Source organism: Panulirus ornatus, chromosome 34 (genome assembly GCF_036320965.1).
Source record: "Panulirus ornatus isolate Po-2019 chromosome 34, ASM3632096v1, whole genome shotgun sequence".
Lineage (NCBI taxonomy): Eukaryota > Metazoa > Arthropoda > Malacostraca > Decapoda > Palinuridae > Panulirus > Panulirus ornatus.
In genome coordinates, this window is record NC_092257.1 from 7,693,216 (window position 1) to 7,707,962 (window position 14,747).

The window sequence follows — 14,747 nt, forward strand, 5'->3', positions numbered from 1 at the left end:
CTCCCTCTTCTCCTCGTTCCCTCCACCTCCGACACATATATCCTCTTGGTCAATCTTTCCTCACTCATTCTCTCCATGTGCCCAAACCACTTCAAAACACCCTCTTCTGCTCTCTCAACCACGCTCTTTTTATTTCCACACATCTCTCTTACCCTTACGTTACTCACTCGATCAAACCACCTCACACCACACATTGTCCTCAAACATCTCATTTCCAGCACATCCATCCTCCTGCGCACAACTCTATCCATAGCCCACGCCTCGCAACCATACAACATTGTTGGAACCACTATTCCTTCAAACATACCCATTTTTGCTTTCCGAGATAATGTTCTCGACTTCCACACATTCTTCAAGGCCCCCAGAATTTTCGCCCCCTCCCCCACCCTATGATCCACTTCCGCTTCCATGGTTCCATCCGCTGCCAGATCCACTCCCAGATATCTAAAACACTTCACTTCCTCCAGTTTTTCTCCATTCAAACTCACCTCCCAATTGACTTGACCCTCAACCCTACTGTACCTAATAACCTTGCTCTTATTCACATTTACTCTTAACTTTCTTCTTCCACACACTTTACCAAACTGGGATATATATATATATATATATATATATATATATATATATATATATATATATATATATATATATATATATATATATATATATATATATATATACATATATATATATATATATATATATATATATATATATATATATATATATATATATATATATATATATATATATATACATATATATATCCCAGCACCCTGTCATCTTAGCTGGGTTGTCCCAGTGCCCTGTGACTGCATATTGACTTCGCCGTATCTGACGGAGCTCCGGATGACTGGATGATCTTAATGGCGTAATGACACACACAATCAAGTGTGATTGTGGGTGTTCTTGGCTGAGTGCCGCTCTCTCTCTCTCTCTCTCTCTCTCTCTCTCTCTCTCTCTCTCTCTCTCTCTCTCTCTCTCTCTCTCTCTCTCTCACTTCTTAGCAGCTTCGGCTAAGACAGCTATTCCTTTGAGCAACAAAGGGCATCATTATCTGTTAGAAAAAAAGAAAAGAAAAGAAAAGAGAAAGACATAAGATATTGAGTTTCTTATTCTTCGTGTGATTCAGACGATCTCCAGGTGGTGCATTGTGATTGGGGGGGTCGAGTTAATGGGATATTGGAGTTCGTGGGGTGAGGTAGCTGCTGGCCTGATATATTGGAGGTCGTGGGGTGAGGTAGCTGGTGGCCTGATATATTGGAGGTCGTGGGGTGAGGTAGCTGCTGGCCTGATATATTGGAGTTCGTGGGGTGAGGTAGCTGCTGGCCTGATATATTGGAGGTCGTGGGGTGAGGTAGCTGGTGGCCTGATATATTGGAGGTCGTGGGGTGAGGTAGCTGGTGGCCTGATATATTGGAGGTCGTGGGGTGAGGTAGCTGGTGGCCTGATATATTGGAGGTCGTGGGGTGAGGTAGCTGCTGGCCTGATATATTGGAGGTCGTGGGGTGAGGTAGCTGCTGGCCTGATATATTGGAGGTCGTGGGGTGAGGTAGCTGCTGGCCTGATATATTGGAGGTCGTGGGGTGAGGTAGCTGCTGGCCTGATATATTGGAGGTCGTGGGGTGAGGTAGCTGCTGGCCTGATATATTGGAGGTCGTGGGGTGAGGTAGCTGGTGGCCTGATATATTGGAGGTCGTGGGGTGAGGTAGCTGGTGGCCTGATATATTGGAGGTCGTGGGGTGAGGTAGCTGGTGGCCTGATATATTGGAGGTCGTGGGGTGAGGTAGCTGCTGACCTGATATATTGGAGGTCGTGGGGTGAGGTAGCTGGTGGCCTGATATATTGGAGGTCGTGGGGTGAGGTAGCTGCTGACCTGATATATTGGAGGTCGTGGGGTGAGGTAGCTGGTGGCCTGATATATTGGAGGTCGTGGGGTGAGGTAGCTGCTGGCCTGATATATTCATCTCACTGCCCCACCATCCCAGCCTGGTTTTCTCCGGCAGTCCACACACCAAAATATCTTTCCAAGTCTTTGTTAGTTGAGCCTTTCCGCACGACGCTACGACCCTTGACCACAACGGAACGACCCTTGACCACACCGGAACGACCCTTGACCACAACGGAACGACCCTTGACCACACCGGAACGACCCTTGACCACACCGGAACGACTCTTGACCACACTGGAACGACCCTTGAACACACTGGAACGACCCTTGACCACAACGGAACGACCCTTGACTACACCAGAACGAGAGAGAGAGAGAGAGAGAGAGAGAGAGAGAGAGAGAGAGAGAGAGAGAGAGAGAGAGAGAGAGAGAGAGAGAGAGAGAGAGAGAGAGAGAGAGAGAGAGAGAGAAATATGAAATATGGTTACCAGGGTCGTCGTGCGTGACGAGAGAAGGTCATGTTGGAGAATCGGGGATCTCTCAGCCAGCCACCGTCCCTCTGGTCCAGTCTGTGCCGGGAGGCCGCCCTGGGAGGTCAGGAAGCTCGGAGCTCCTCTGGAGAGGTGAGGGGGGAGGAGCTGGTTGAGGCCGAGGTCCTCCTGGGGGAAGTAAAGGAAAATAAAGATTGGCGAGGAGTTGCAGAGCGGGAAGGGGGGTCACCCATTGAGGTAACAGAAGCGGGGAAGTCGTTCGTGTGGGTTAGGGGAGGCGGGGAGCCGAGGAGTCGGCAGTGGTGTGAGGGGAGGCGTGGAGTCGGCCAGAGGTGTGAGGGGAGGCGTGGAGTCGGCCAGAGATGTGAGGGGAGGCGTGGAGTCGGCCAGAGGTGTGAGGGGAGGCGTGGAATCGGCCAGAGGTGTGAGTGGAGGCGTGGAGTCGGCCAGAGGTGTGAGGGGAGGCGTGGAGTCGGCCAGAGGTGTGAGGGGAGGCGTGGAGTCGGCCAGAGGTGTGAGGGGAGCTGAGAAGTCGGCAGTGGTGTGAGGGGAGGCGTGGAGTCGGCAGTGGTGTGAGGGGAGGCGTGGAGTCGGCCATGAGGTCCTAGAAACTGGGAGTCGTACAGGCAGGGAAAGGCAGAGCTGAAGACCATTCAGGGAGACATTTGGAACCTGGTCGATTTGCAGAGACCAAATGGTTCGTCCAGGGTGTGAGAGGGTGGGATGAAGTCCCTCCTGGAAGAGCAGAACAGAACCCAGTGGCTCGTCCAGGGTGAGTGAGGCCACTCCTATAGGTACAGGACATAAGTGTTGCTGGCAAGTTTGAACATTTTAGTTATAAGGGAAAGCCAGCGACCCAGTCCACTGGTGGTAAGGATTTACTCGGGTAATTGGGGATCACACAGTCTACTGGTGAGGATGTATTGCAGTCAGTGACTGTACACACACACACACACACACACACACACACACACACACACACCTCCTGACGCGGATTGAAAGGAAGTTCTCCCACAGGTATCAGGCCACAGGAGGTGTCTCCTGTAGGAGTCAAGATAGAAGTAGGAGAGTTCCAGGACCTGACCCAGCACCAGGATGTTACCGTCTACAGCCTTGATCTTCACCCTGCTAGGTACCGCCACTTATTGTATGGTACTAGCATTATATGATGATGTATCACACCCTTATTGTATGGTACTAGCATTATATAATGATGTACCGCACCCTATTGTATGGTACTAGCATTATATAATGAGGTACCGCCCCTTATTGTATGGTACTAGCATTATATAATGAGGTACCGCCCCTTATTGTATGGTACTAGCATTATATAATGAGGTACCACACCTTATTGTATGGTACTAGCATTATATAATGATGTACCGCACCCTATTGTATGGTACTAGCATTATATAATGATGTACCACACCCTTATTGTATGGTACTAGCATTATATAATGATGTACCACACCCTTATTTTATCGTACTAGCATTATATAATGATGTACCACACCTTATTGTATGGTACTAGCATTATATAATGAGGTACCACACCTTATTGTATGGTACTAGCATTATATAATGAGGTACCACACCTTATTGTATGGTACTAGCATTATATAATGATGTACCGCACCCTATTGTATGGTACTAGCATTATATAATCAGGTACCGCACCCTTATTGTATGGTACTAGCATTATATAATGATGTACCGCACCCTTATTGTATGGTACTAGCATTATATAATGATGTACCGCACCCTTATTGTATGGTACTAGCATTATATAATGATGTACCACACCCTTATTGTATGGTACTAGCATTATATAATGATGTACCACACCCTTATTTTATCGTACTAGCATTATATAATGATGTACCGCACCCTATTGTATGGTACTAGCACTGTATAATAGTCAGGTAGCACCCCCCTATTGTATGTCACTAGCATTGTATAGTCAGGTAATGCCACCTATTGTATGTTACAATCATTGTATAGTCAGGTACTGCCACCTATTGTATGTTACTAGCATTGTATAGTCAGGTAACACCCCCTGTTGTATGTTACTAGCATTGTATACTCAGGTTTCGCCCCCTACTGCATGTTACTAGCACTCTATAGTCAGATACCGTCCATATTGTATGTTACTAGCACAGTATTGTCAGGTGTCACCCCCTACTGTAGCTGTTACTAGTACTGTATAGTCATGTATCACCCCTACTGTAGCTGTTACTAGTACTGTATAGTCAGGTGTCACCCTTACTGTATCTGTTACTAGTACTGTATAGTCAGGTACCACCCCTTATTGTAGCTGTCACTCATACTGTATAGTCAGGTGTCACCCTCTACTGTAGCTGTTACTAGTACTGTATAGTCAGATACCACCCCTTATTGTAGCTGTTACTAGTACTGTATAGTCAGGTACCACCCCTTATTGTAGCTGTCACTAATACTGTATAGTCAGGTGTCACCCTCTACTGTAGCTGTTACTAGTATCATATAGTCAGATACCACCCCTTATGTAGCTGTCACTCATACTGTATAGTCATGTGTCACCCTCTATTGTAGTTGTTACTGGTACTGTATGTGCCTCCCTCACCCTACTGTAACGATTACGAAGAACATGACGTAGACAGGTTACATCAGCACCTTTGCAGCATCGGTGCTGTCCGTTGCTGCAGGTGTCTGTGCAGCAGAGAGTGCTGTCCGTTGCTGCAGGTGTCTGTGCAACAGAGAGTGCTGTCCGTTGCTGCAGGTGTCTGTGCAACAGAGAGTGCTGTCCGTTGCTGCAGGTGTCTGGGCACAGCAGCGCAGACAGTTCTTTGTGCCATTATTCACAGTGCTATCCAGGCTTGTACGATCCTGAACACAACGGTACGATCCTTGAGCACGACGTTACGATCCTTGAGCACGACGGTACGATCCTTGAGCACGACGTTACGATCCTTGAGCACGACGGTACGATCCTGAACACAACGGTACGATCCTTGAGCACGACGGTACGATCCTTGAGCACGACGGTACGATCCTTGAGCACGACGGCACGATCCTTGAGCACGACGGCACGATCCTTGAGCACGACGGTACAACCCTTGAGCACGACGGTACGATCCTTGAGCACGATGGTGCGATCCTTGAGCACGACGGTACGACCCTTGAGCACGGCGGTACGATCCTTGAGCACGACGGCACGATCCTTGAGCACGACGGCACGATCCTTGAGCACGACGGCACGATCCTTGAGCACGACGGTACGATCCTTGAGCACGACGGTACGATCCTTGAGCACGATGGTACGATCCTTGAGCACGACGGTACGACCCTTGAGCACGACGGTACGATCCTTGAGCACGACGGTACGATCCTTGAGCACGATTGTACGATCCTGAACACGGCGGTGCGATCCTTGAGCACGATGGTACGATCCTTGAGCACAACGGTACGATCCTTGAGCACGACGGCACGATCCTTGAGCACGACGGCACGATCCTTGAGCACGACGGTACGATCCTTGAGCACGACGGTACGACCCTTGAGCACGGCGGTACGATCCTTGAGCACGACGGTACGATCCTGAACACGGCGGTGCGATCCTTGAGCACGACGGTACGATCCTTGAGCACGACGGTACGATCCTTGAGCACGACGGCACGATCCTTGAGCACGACGGCACGATCCTTGAGCACGACGGTACGATCCTTGAGCACGACGGTACGATCCTTGAGCACGATGGTACGATCCTTGAGCACGACGGTACGACCCTTGAGCACGACGGTACGATCCTTGAGCACGACGGTACGATCCTTGAGCACGATTGTACGATCCTGAACACGGCGGCGCGATCCTTGAGCACGATGGTACGATCCTTGAGCACAACGGTACGATCCTTGAGCACGACGGCACGATCCTTGAGCACGACGGCACGATCCTTGAGCACGACGGCACGATCCTTGAGCACGACGGTACGATCCTTGAGCACGACGGTACGACCCTTGAGCACGGCGGTACGATCCTTGAGCACGACGGTACGATCCTGAACACGGCGGCGCGATCCTTGAGCACGATGGTGCGATCCTTGAGCACGATGGTACGATCCTTGAGCACAACGGTACGATCCTTGAGCACGACGGCACGATCCTTGAGCACGACGGCACGATCCTTGAGCACGACGGCACGATCCTTGAGCACGACGGCACGATCCTTGAGCACGACGGGACGATCCTTGAGCACGATAGTACGATCCTTGAGCACGACGGTACGATCCTTGAGCACGACGGTACGATTCTTGAGCACAACGGTACGATCCTTGAGCACGACGGTACGATCCTTGAGCACGACGGTACGATCCTTGAGCACGACGGTACGATCCTTGAGCACGACGGTACGTTCCCCACAGCAAGATAGCACGATGCTTTACCACCATTATACGACCAATGAGCACCAGGGTATGATCTTTGAGCACCAGGGTATGATCTTTGAGCACCAGGGTATGATCTTTGAGCACCAGGGTATGATCTTTGAGCACCAGGGTATGACCCTTGAGCACCAGGGTATGACCCTTGAGCACCAGGGTATGATCTTTGAGCACCAGGGTATGATCTTTGAGCACCAGGGTATGATCTTTGAGCACCAAGGTATGATCTTTGAGCACCAGGGTATGAACCTTGAGCACCAGGGTATGACCCTTGAGCACCAGGGTATGACCATTGAGCACCAGGGTATGACCCTTGAGCACCAGGATATGATCTTTGAGCACCAGGGTATGACCCTTGAGCACCAGGATATGACCCTTGAGCACCAGGGTATGACCCTTGAGCACCAGAGTATAACCCTTTAGCACCAGGGTATGACCATTGAGAACCAGTGTATGAACCAATGAGCACCAGGGTATGACCTTTGAGCACCAGGGTATGACCCTTGAGCACCAGTGTATGACCCTTGAGCACCAGGGTATGATCTTTGAGCACCAGTTTATGACCCTTGAGCACCAGGGTATGATCTTTAAGCACCAGTGTATGACCTTTGAGCACCAGGGTATGACCCTTGAGCACCAGGATATGATCTTTGAGCACCAGGGTATGACCCTTGAGCACCAGGATATGACCCTTGAGCACCAGGGTATGACCCTTGAGCACCAGAGTATAACCCTTTAGCACCAGGGTATGACCATTGAGAACCAGTGTATGAACCAATGAGCACCAGGGTATGATCTTTGAGCACCAGTGTATGACCCTTGAGCACCAGGGTATGACCATTGAGCACCAGGGTATAACCCTTTATCACCAGGGTATGACCCTTGAGCACCAGGGTATGACCCTTCAGCACCACGGTATGACCCTTGCGCACCAGGGTATGACCCTTCAGCACCAGGGTATGACCCTTGGGCACAACAAGGCGAGCCTTAAGCACGACGGTAGGACCCTAGGTTACGATGACCTGGCCTTTAATTCTAGCCCTTAAGGGTCATGTCAAGGGCATGACCATCATACCCAGGTATAGTACTAACGTGTTTAAGGAACTCATATACCTTGAGATGCCAATACTAGGCATGGTCACCGATTCATATATATATATATATATATATATATATATATATATATATACATATATATATATATATATATATATATATATATATATATATATATATATATATATATATATATATATATATATATATATATATATATATATTGGAAGGAAGTAAATAAAGTGCGTAAGACAAGGGAGCAAATGGGAGCTTCAGTGAAGGGGCTAATGGGGAGATGATAACAAGTAGTGGTGATGTGAGAAGGAGATGGAGTGAGTATTTTGAAGGTTTGTTGAATGTGTTTGATGATACAGTGGCAGATATAGGGTGTTTTGGTCGAGGTGGTGTGCAAAGTGAGAGGGTTAGGGAAAATGATTTGGTAAATAGAGAAGAGGTAGTAAAAGCTTTACGGAAGATGAAAGCCGGCAAGTCAGCAGGTTTGGATGGTATTGCAGTGGAATTTATTAAAAAAGGGGGTGACTGTATTGTTGACTGGTTGGTAAGGTTATCTAATGTATGCATGATTCATGGTGAGGAGCCTGAGGATTGGCGGAATGCTTGCATAGTGTCATTGTACAAAGGCAAAGGGGATAAGAGTGAGTGCTCAAATTACAGAGGTATAAGTTTGTTGTGAGTATTCCTGGTAAATTATATGGAAGGGTATTGATTGAGAGGGTGAAGGCATGTACAGAGCATCAGACTGGGAAAGAGCAATGTGGTTTCAGAAGTGGTAGAGGATGTGTGGATCAGGTGTTTGCTTTGAAGAATGTATGTGAGAAATACTTAGAAAAACAAATGGATTTGTATGTAGCACTTATGGATCTGGAGAAGGCATATGATAGAGTTGATAGAGATGCTCTGTGGAAGGTTTTAAGAATATATGGTGTGGGAGGCAAGTTGTTAGAAGCAGTGAAAAGTTTTTATCGAGGATGTAAGGCATGTGTACGTGTAGGAAGAGAGGAAAGTGATTGGTTCTCACTTAATGTAGGTTTGCGGCAGGGGTGTGTGATGTCTCCATGGTTGTTTAATTTGTTTATGGATGGGGTTGTTAGGGAGGTAAATGCAAGAGTTTTGGAAAGAGGGGCAAGTATGCAGTCTGTTGTGGATGAGAGAGCTTGGGAAGTGAGTCAGTTGTTGTTCGCTGATGATACAGCGCTGGTGGCTGATTCATGTAAGAAACTGCAGAAGCTGGTGACTGAGTTTGGTAAAGTGTGTGAAAGAGGAAAGTTAAGAGTAAATGTGAATAAGAGCAAGGTTATTAGGTACAGTAGGGTTGAGGGTCAAGTCTATTGGGAGGTAAGTTTGAATGGAGAAAAACTGGAGGAAGTAAAGTGTTTTAGATATCTGGGAGTGGATCTGGCAGCGGATGGAACCATGGAAGCGGAAGTGAATCATAGGGTGGGGGAGGGGGCGAAAATTCTGGGAGCCTTGAAGAATGTGTGGAAGTCGAGAACATTATCTCGGAAAGCAAAAATGGGTATGTTTGAAGGAATAGTGGTTCCAACAATGTTATATGGTTGCGAGGCGTGGGCTATGGATAGAGTTGTGCGCAGGAGGGTGGATGTGCTGGAAATGAGATGTTTGAGGACTATATGTGGTGTGAGGTGGTTTGATCGAGTAAGTAATGTAAGGGTAAGAGAGATGTGTGGAAATAAAAAGAGTGTGGTTGAGAGAGCAGAAGAGGGTGTTTTGAAATGGTTTGGTCACATGGAGAGAATGAGTGAGGAAAGATTGACCAAGAGGATATATGTGTCGGAGGTGGAGGGAACGAGGAGAAGTGGGAGACCAAATTGGAGGTGGAAAGATGGAGTGAAAATGATTTTGAGTGATCTGGGCCTGAACATGCAGGAGGGTGACAGGCGTGCAAGGAATAGAGTGAATTGGAACGATGAGGTATACCGGGGTCGACGTGCTGTCAATGGATTGAACCAGGGCATGTGAAGCGTCTGGGGTAAACCATGGAAAGTTGTGTGGGGCCTGGATGTGAAAAGGGAGCTGTGGTTTCGGTGCATTATTACATGACAGCTAAGCTAGAGACTGAGTGTGAACGAATGGGGCCTTTGGTGTCTTTTCCTAGCGCTACCTCGCACACTTGAGGGGGGAGGGGGTTGTTATTCCATGTGTGGCGAGGTGGCGATGGGAACAAATAAAGGCAGACAGTATGAATTATGTACATGTGTATATATGTATATGTCTGTGTGTGTATATATATATGTGTACATTGAGATGTATAGGTATGTATATTTGCGTGTGTGGACGTGTATGTATATACATGTGTATGTGGGCGGGTTGGGCCATTTCTTTCGTCTGTTTCCTTGCGCTACCTCGCAAACGCGGGAGACAGCGACAAAGCAAAATGGTAAAAAATAAATATATGTACATAATATAACCAGGAACTTCGTCATGATATTTCAGACAAGTAAACATCAGTTTCATGCCATTACCTTCTTCAGGGTTCCTGCCATGCCAGGTTCATACCAGTCAGCTACCGACGGAGGGCAGGTATTATCCGCAGGACCACACCACTGGTGGGCTACGTGGGGTATTGGCGTCGCCCACTGGAGATAACATAGAAAATGGAAGGCCAGGCATCTCTGGAGACACTCCAGGTGCCACCAGTCTTACGGGGTCTTGGTTAAGTGATAAGATCACATCCTTGACCAACGACGAAGTTATCATCAACCGAACTTACAACGCAGAGCTGGAGGATTGTCCCGTCTCCCTGGAGATGTTGGAGACGATCCCAGAGGAGCTGGGTGCTCGCGCTGGCCAGCTCCTAGCTCACCTGGGAGTCCCTTCCTTTGCCCTACTCACCCACTGTGATGCAGGTGAACTTCCAGGTCATCTTATGGTGCTCTTCATCTCGTCCCAGTAATATAAAGTTGGTCATCACTGGTGATCAGTCAGTCTCACCTTCAGATATGGTGTAAACAAAATAACAATAGTCACGTCTAACTGTTTACAGTACATTGTACGTTGTCTCTTGAGCGAGTATCATGATAATTATTACCATCTTGGCTTAACAAATGTCTATCATATTTCTCAGTGTAGGCGACCAGTGTTAAGTTGGAGGTGACCCTTGTTGCAGGGTTTGTGTCCCGGGCTACGGCTGCCGCCACGCAGGCCCCTGCTGGTGCGTGGAGCCTCACCGTGTGTCTGTTCACCTCGCTCTCCGCCCTCAGCCAGGCCGTCATGCGACACCCAAACCACGCCCACTGCTTCCTCCGCCGCAGGTGGACGGTGGCTCTGCTGGGCACCCAGACCTGGGCCGCCGGCGTCATCCACTCTGCCAAGAGAAGTGGATTGTACGACGAGGTCAGTTGTCCTGTACGATGAGGTCAGTTGTCCTGTAGGACGAGGTACCTCACACTGGTGCTGTAGGGTGGAGGTACCTCACACTGGTACTGAAAGGTGGAAGTACCTCACACTGGTACTTTAGGGAGGAGGTACCTCACACTGGTACTGTAGGGTGGAGGTATCTCACACTGGTACTGTAGGGTGGAGGTACCTCACATTGGTACTGTAGGATGAAGGTACCTCACACTGGTACTCTAGGGTTGAGGTACCTCACTCTAGTACCGTAGGGTGGAGGTACCTCACACTGGTACTGTAGGGAGGAGATACCTCACACTGGTACTGTAGGGAGGAGGTACCTCACATTGGTACTGTAGGATGGAGGTACCTCACACTGGTACTTTAGGGTTGAGGTACCTCACATTGGTACTGTAGGGAGAAGGTACCTCACATTGGTACTGTAGGGAGTAGGTACCTCACACTGGTACTGTAGGGAGAAGGTACCTCACACTGGTACTGTAGGGTGGAGGTACCTCACACTGGTACTGTAGGGTGGAGGTACCTCACACTGGTACTGTAGGGAGAAGGTACCTCACACTGGTACTGTAGGGAGGAGGTGCCTCACACTGGTACTGTAGGGTGGAGGTACCTCACACTGGTACTGTAGGGAGAAGGTACCTCACACTGGTACTGTAGGGTGGAGGTACCTCACACTGGTACTGTATGGTGGAGATACCTCACACTGGTACTGTAGGGAGAAGGTACCTCACACTGGTATTGTAGGGTCGAGGTACCTCACACTGGTACTGTAGGGAGAAGGTACCTCACACTGGTACTGTAGGGAGTAGGTAACTCACATTGGTACTGTAGGATGGAGGTACCTCACACTGGTACTTTAGGGTTGAGGTACCTCACTCTAGTACCGTAGGGTGGAGGTACCTCACACTGGTACTGTAGGGAGGAGATACCTCACACTGGTACTGTAGGGAGGAGGTACCTCACACTGGTACTGTAGGGTGGAGGTACCTCGCACTGGTACTTTAGGGTTGAGGTACCTCACTCTAGTACAGTAGGGTGGAGGTACCTCACACTGGTACTGTAGGGAGGAGATACCTCACACTGGTACTGTAGGGTGGAGGTACCTCACACTGGTACTGTAGGGAGAAGGTACCTCACACTGGTACTTTAGGGTTGAGGTACCTCACTCTAGTACCGTAGGGTGGAGGTACCTCACACTGGTACTGTAGGGAGAAGGTACCTCACACTGGTACTGTAGGGTGGAGGTACCTCACACTGGTACTGTAGGGAGAAGGTACCTCACACTGGTACTTTAGGGTTGAGGTACCTCACTCTAGTACCGTAGGGTGGAGGTACCTCACACTGGTACTGTAGGGTGGAGGTACCTCACACTGGTACTGTAGGGTGGAGGTACCTCACACTGGTACTGTAGGGTGGAGGTACCTCACACTGGTACTGTAGGGTGGAGGTACCTCACATTGGTACTGTAGGGAGAAGGTACCTCACACTGGTACTGTAGGGTGGAGGTACCTCACACTGGTACGGTAAGGTTGGATGGGGATTTCTAACACTGGCACTACTAGTACTACCAATACGAGGTCGTCACTCCTCTCCTGCTCCTCCCCTGCGTTACTAGTGCCTGATGATGTCCTTGTTATCGTTATCATATCCACTTAGAAATGGTTATCGTCCGTCCAGTTCCCATGACATCCCGTCCTTCCCCGTCGTTCGTCCAGTACCCTTGACATCCTCGTCGTCCGTTCAGTACCCCTGACATCCCCGTCCTTCCCCGTCATCCGTCCAGTTCCCCTGACATCCCCGTCATCCGTCCAGCACTTCTGACATCCCCGTCATCCGTCCATTACCTCTGACATCCGCGTCATCCGTACAGCACCCCTGACATCCCTGTCATCCTTCCAACACCTCTGACATCCATGTCATTCGTCCAGTAAGCCTGACATCCCCGTCATCCGTCCCGTACCCCTGACATCCCTGTCATCCGTCCAACACCTCTGACATCCATGTCATCCATCCAGCACTCCTGACATCCCCATCAACCGTCCAGTAACCCTGACATCCCCGTCCTTTCCGTCGTTCTTCCAGCACCCCTGACATCCCCGTCATCCGTCCAGTAACCCTGACATCCCCGTCATCCGTCTAGTAACCCTGACATCCCCGTCATCCGTCCAGTAATCCTGACATCCCTAAGTAGACGTCTGAGCCTCCTGCTGTGGTCATGACGTGTGACGTCCCTCCTGTCCACAGCGTATACACTGGCTGGTTCTGGTGACGGGGTCGGCCTGGCCCGTCACACCCACCCTCCCGTTGTACCGACTCACACACCGCGTCACCTGGCTCCGCTGGACCTCAAGGATACAAGGTGAGTTGCTGGCGGCCTTCCTCTGCATTATAGATCATAACTTTCATATCAATAACTAAAGTTACTTTAATACGTCTTAACTTGTTCATCTGAACGGTGTAACTTGAGTATGATGGCCTGGTCAGGTCAGAGGTCAGGCTCTCACATCCTGGGAGGTCTTCACCTAGGCTGGAGGTTTTCACCTGGGGTGGAAATCCTCACCTGGAGTGGAGATCTTCACCTGGGCTGGAGGTCCTCACCTGGAGTGGAGATCCTCACCTGGGGTGGAGATCCTCACCTGGGCTGGAGGTCCCCACCTGGGGTGGAAATCCTCACCTGGGGTAGAGGTCTTCACCTGGGCTGGAGGTCCTCACCTGGGGTGGGGGTCCTCACCTGGGGTGATCTTCACCTGGGGTGGAGGTCCCCACCTGTGGTGGAGGTCCTCACCTGGGGTGGAGGTCCTCATCTGGGCTGGAGGTCACCTGGGGTGGAGGTCCTTACCTGGGGTGGAGATCCTCTCCCGAGGTGGAGGTCCTCACCTGGGTTGGAGGTCCTCACCTGGGGTGTAGATCCTCACCTGGGCTAGAGGTCCTCATCTGGGCTGGAGGTCCTCACCTGGGGTGGAGGTCCTCACCTGGGCTGGAGGTCCTCACCTGGGGTGGAGGTCCTCTTCTGGGGTGGAAGACCTCCCCAGGGTAGATCATGTTCCTATCCTGGTCGGGTCAGACGGTGTGGCTCTCCACCGTTGGAAGATGACCAGTTCCTCCGCCTTCCTGCATGATTCTGCACGATAACAACGCACTTCACTTGTTTCTAATGGAGTAATCTCTTAAAATGTTGACGCCTACTGTAAGATATGCTGGGTTGGTGTGTTCTCTTGCAGGCTGGGTGGTGCTGGTGTCTGAGGCCACCCCTGTGGGCGTGATAACCAGGGAGGCGGGTCGCTGGGCGGGTCCAGGAAGATCCCGCCACGCCCACCTGCGAGTCTCCAGGCCCCTCACACCTTCCCTCCTCACCAACTTCTTCCAGGTTCCTCTGAGGGTCATCAGCCGCTACCCGACCTCCCCAGGTAAGTCCTGCCACCCTCCACGTGACCCTCGCCTCACCTGATATGGAGCCCTACCCCTCCACCCGCTGTGGGACCTTCTAGAAGTGAAAGCA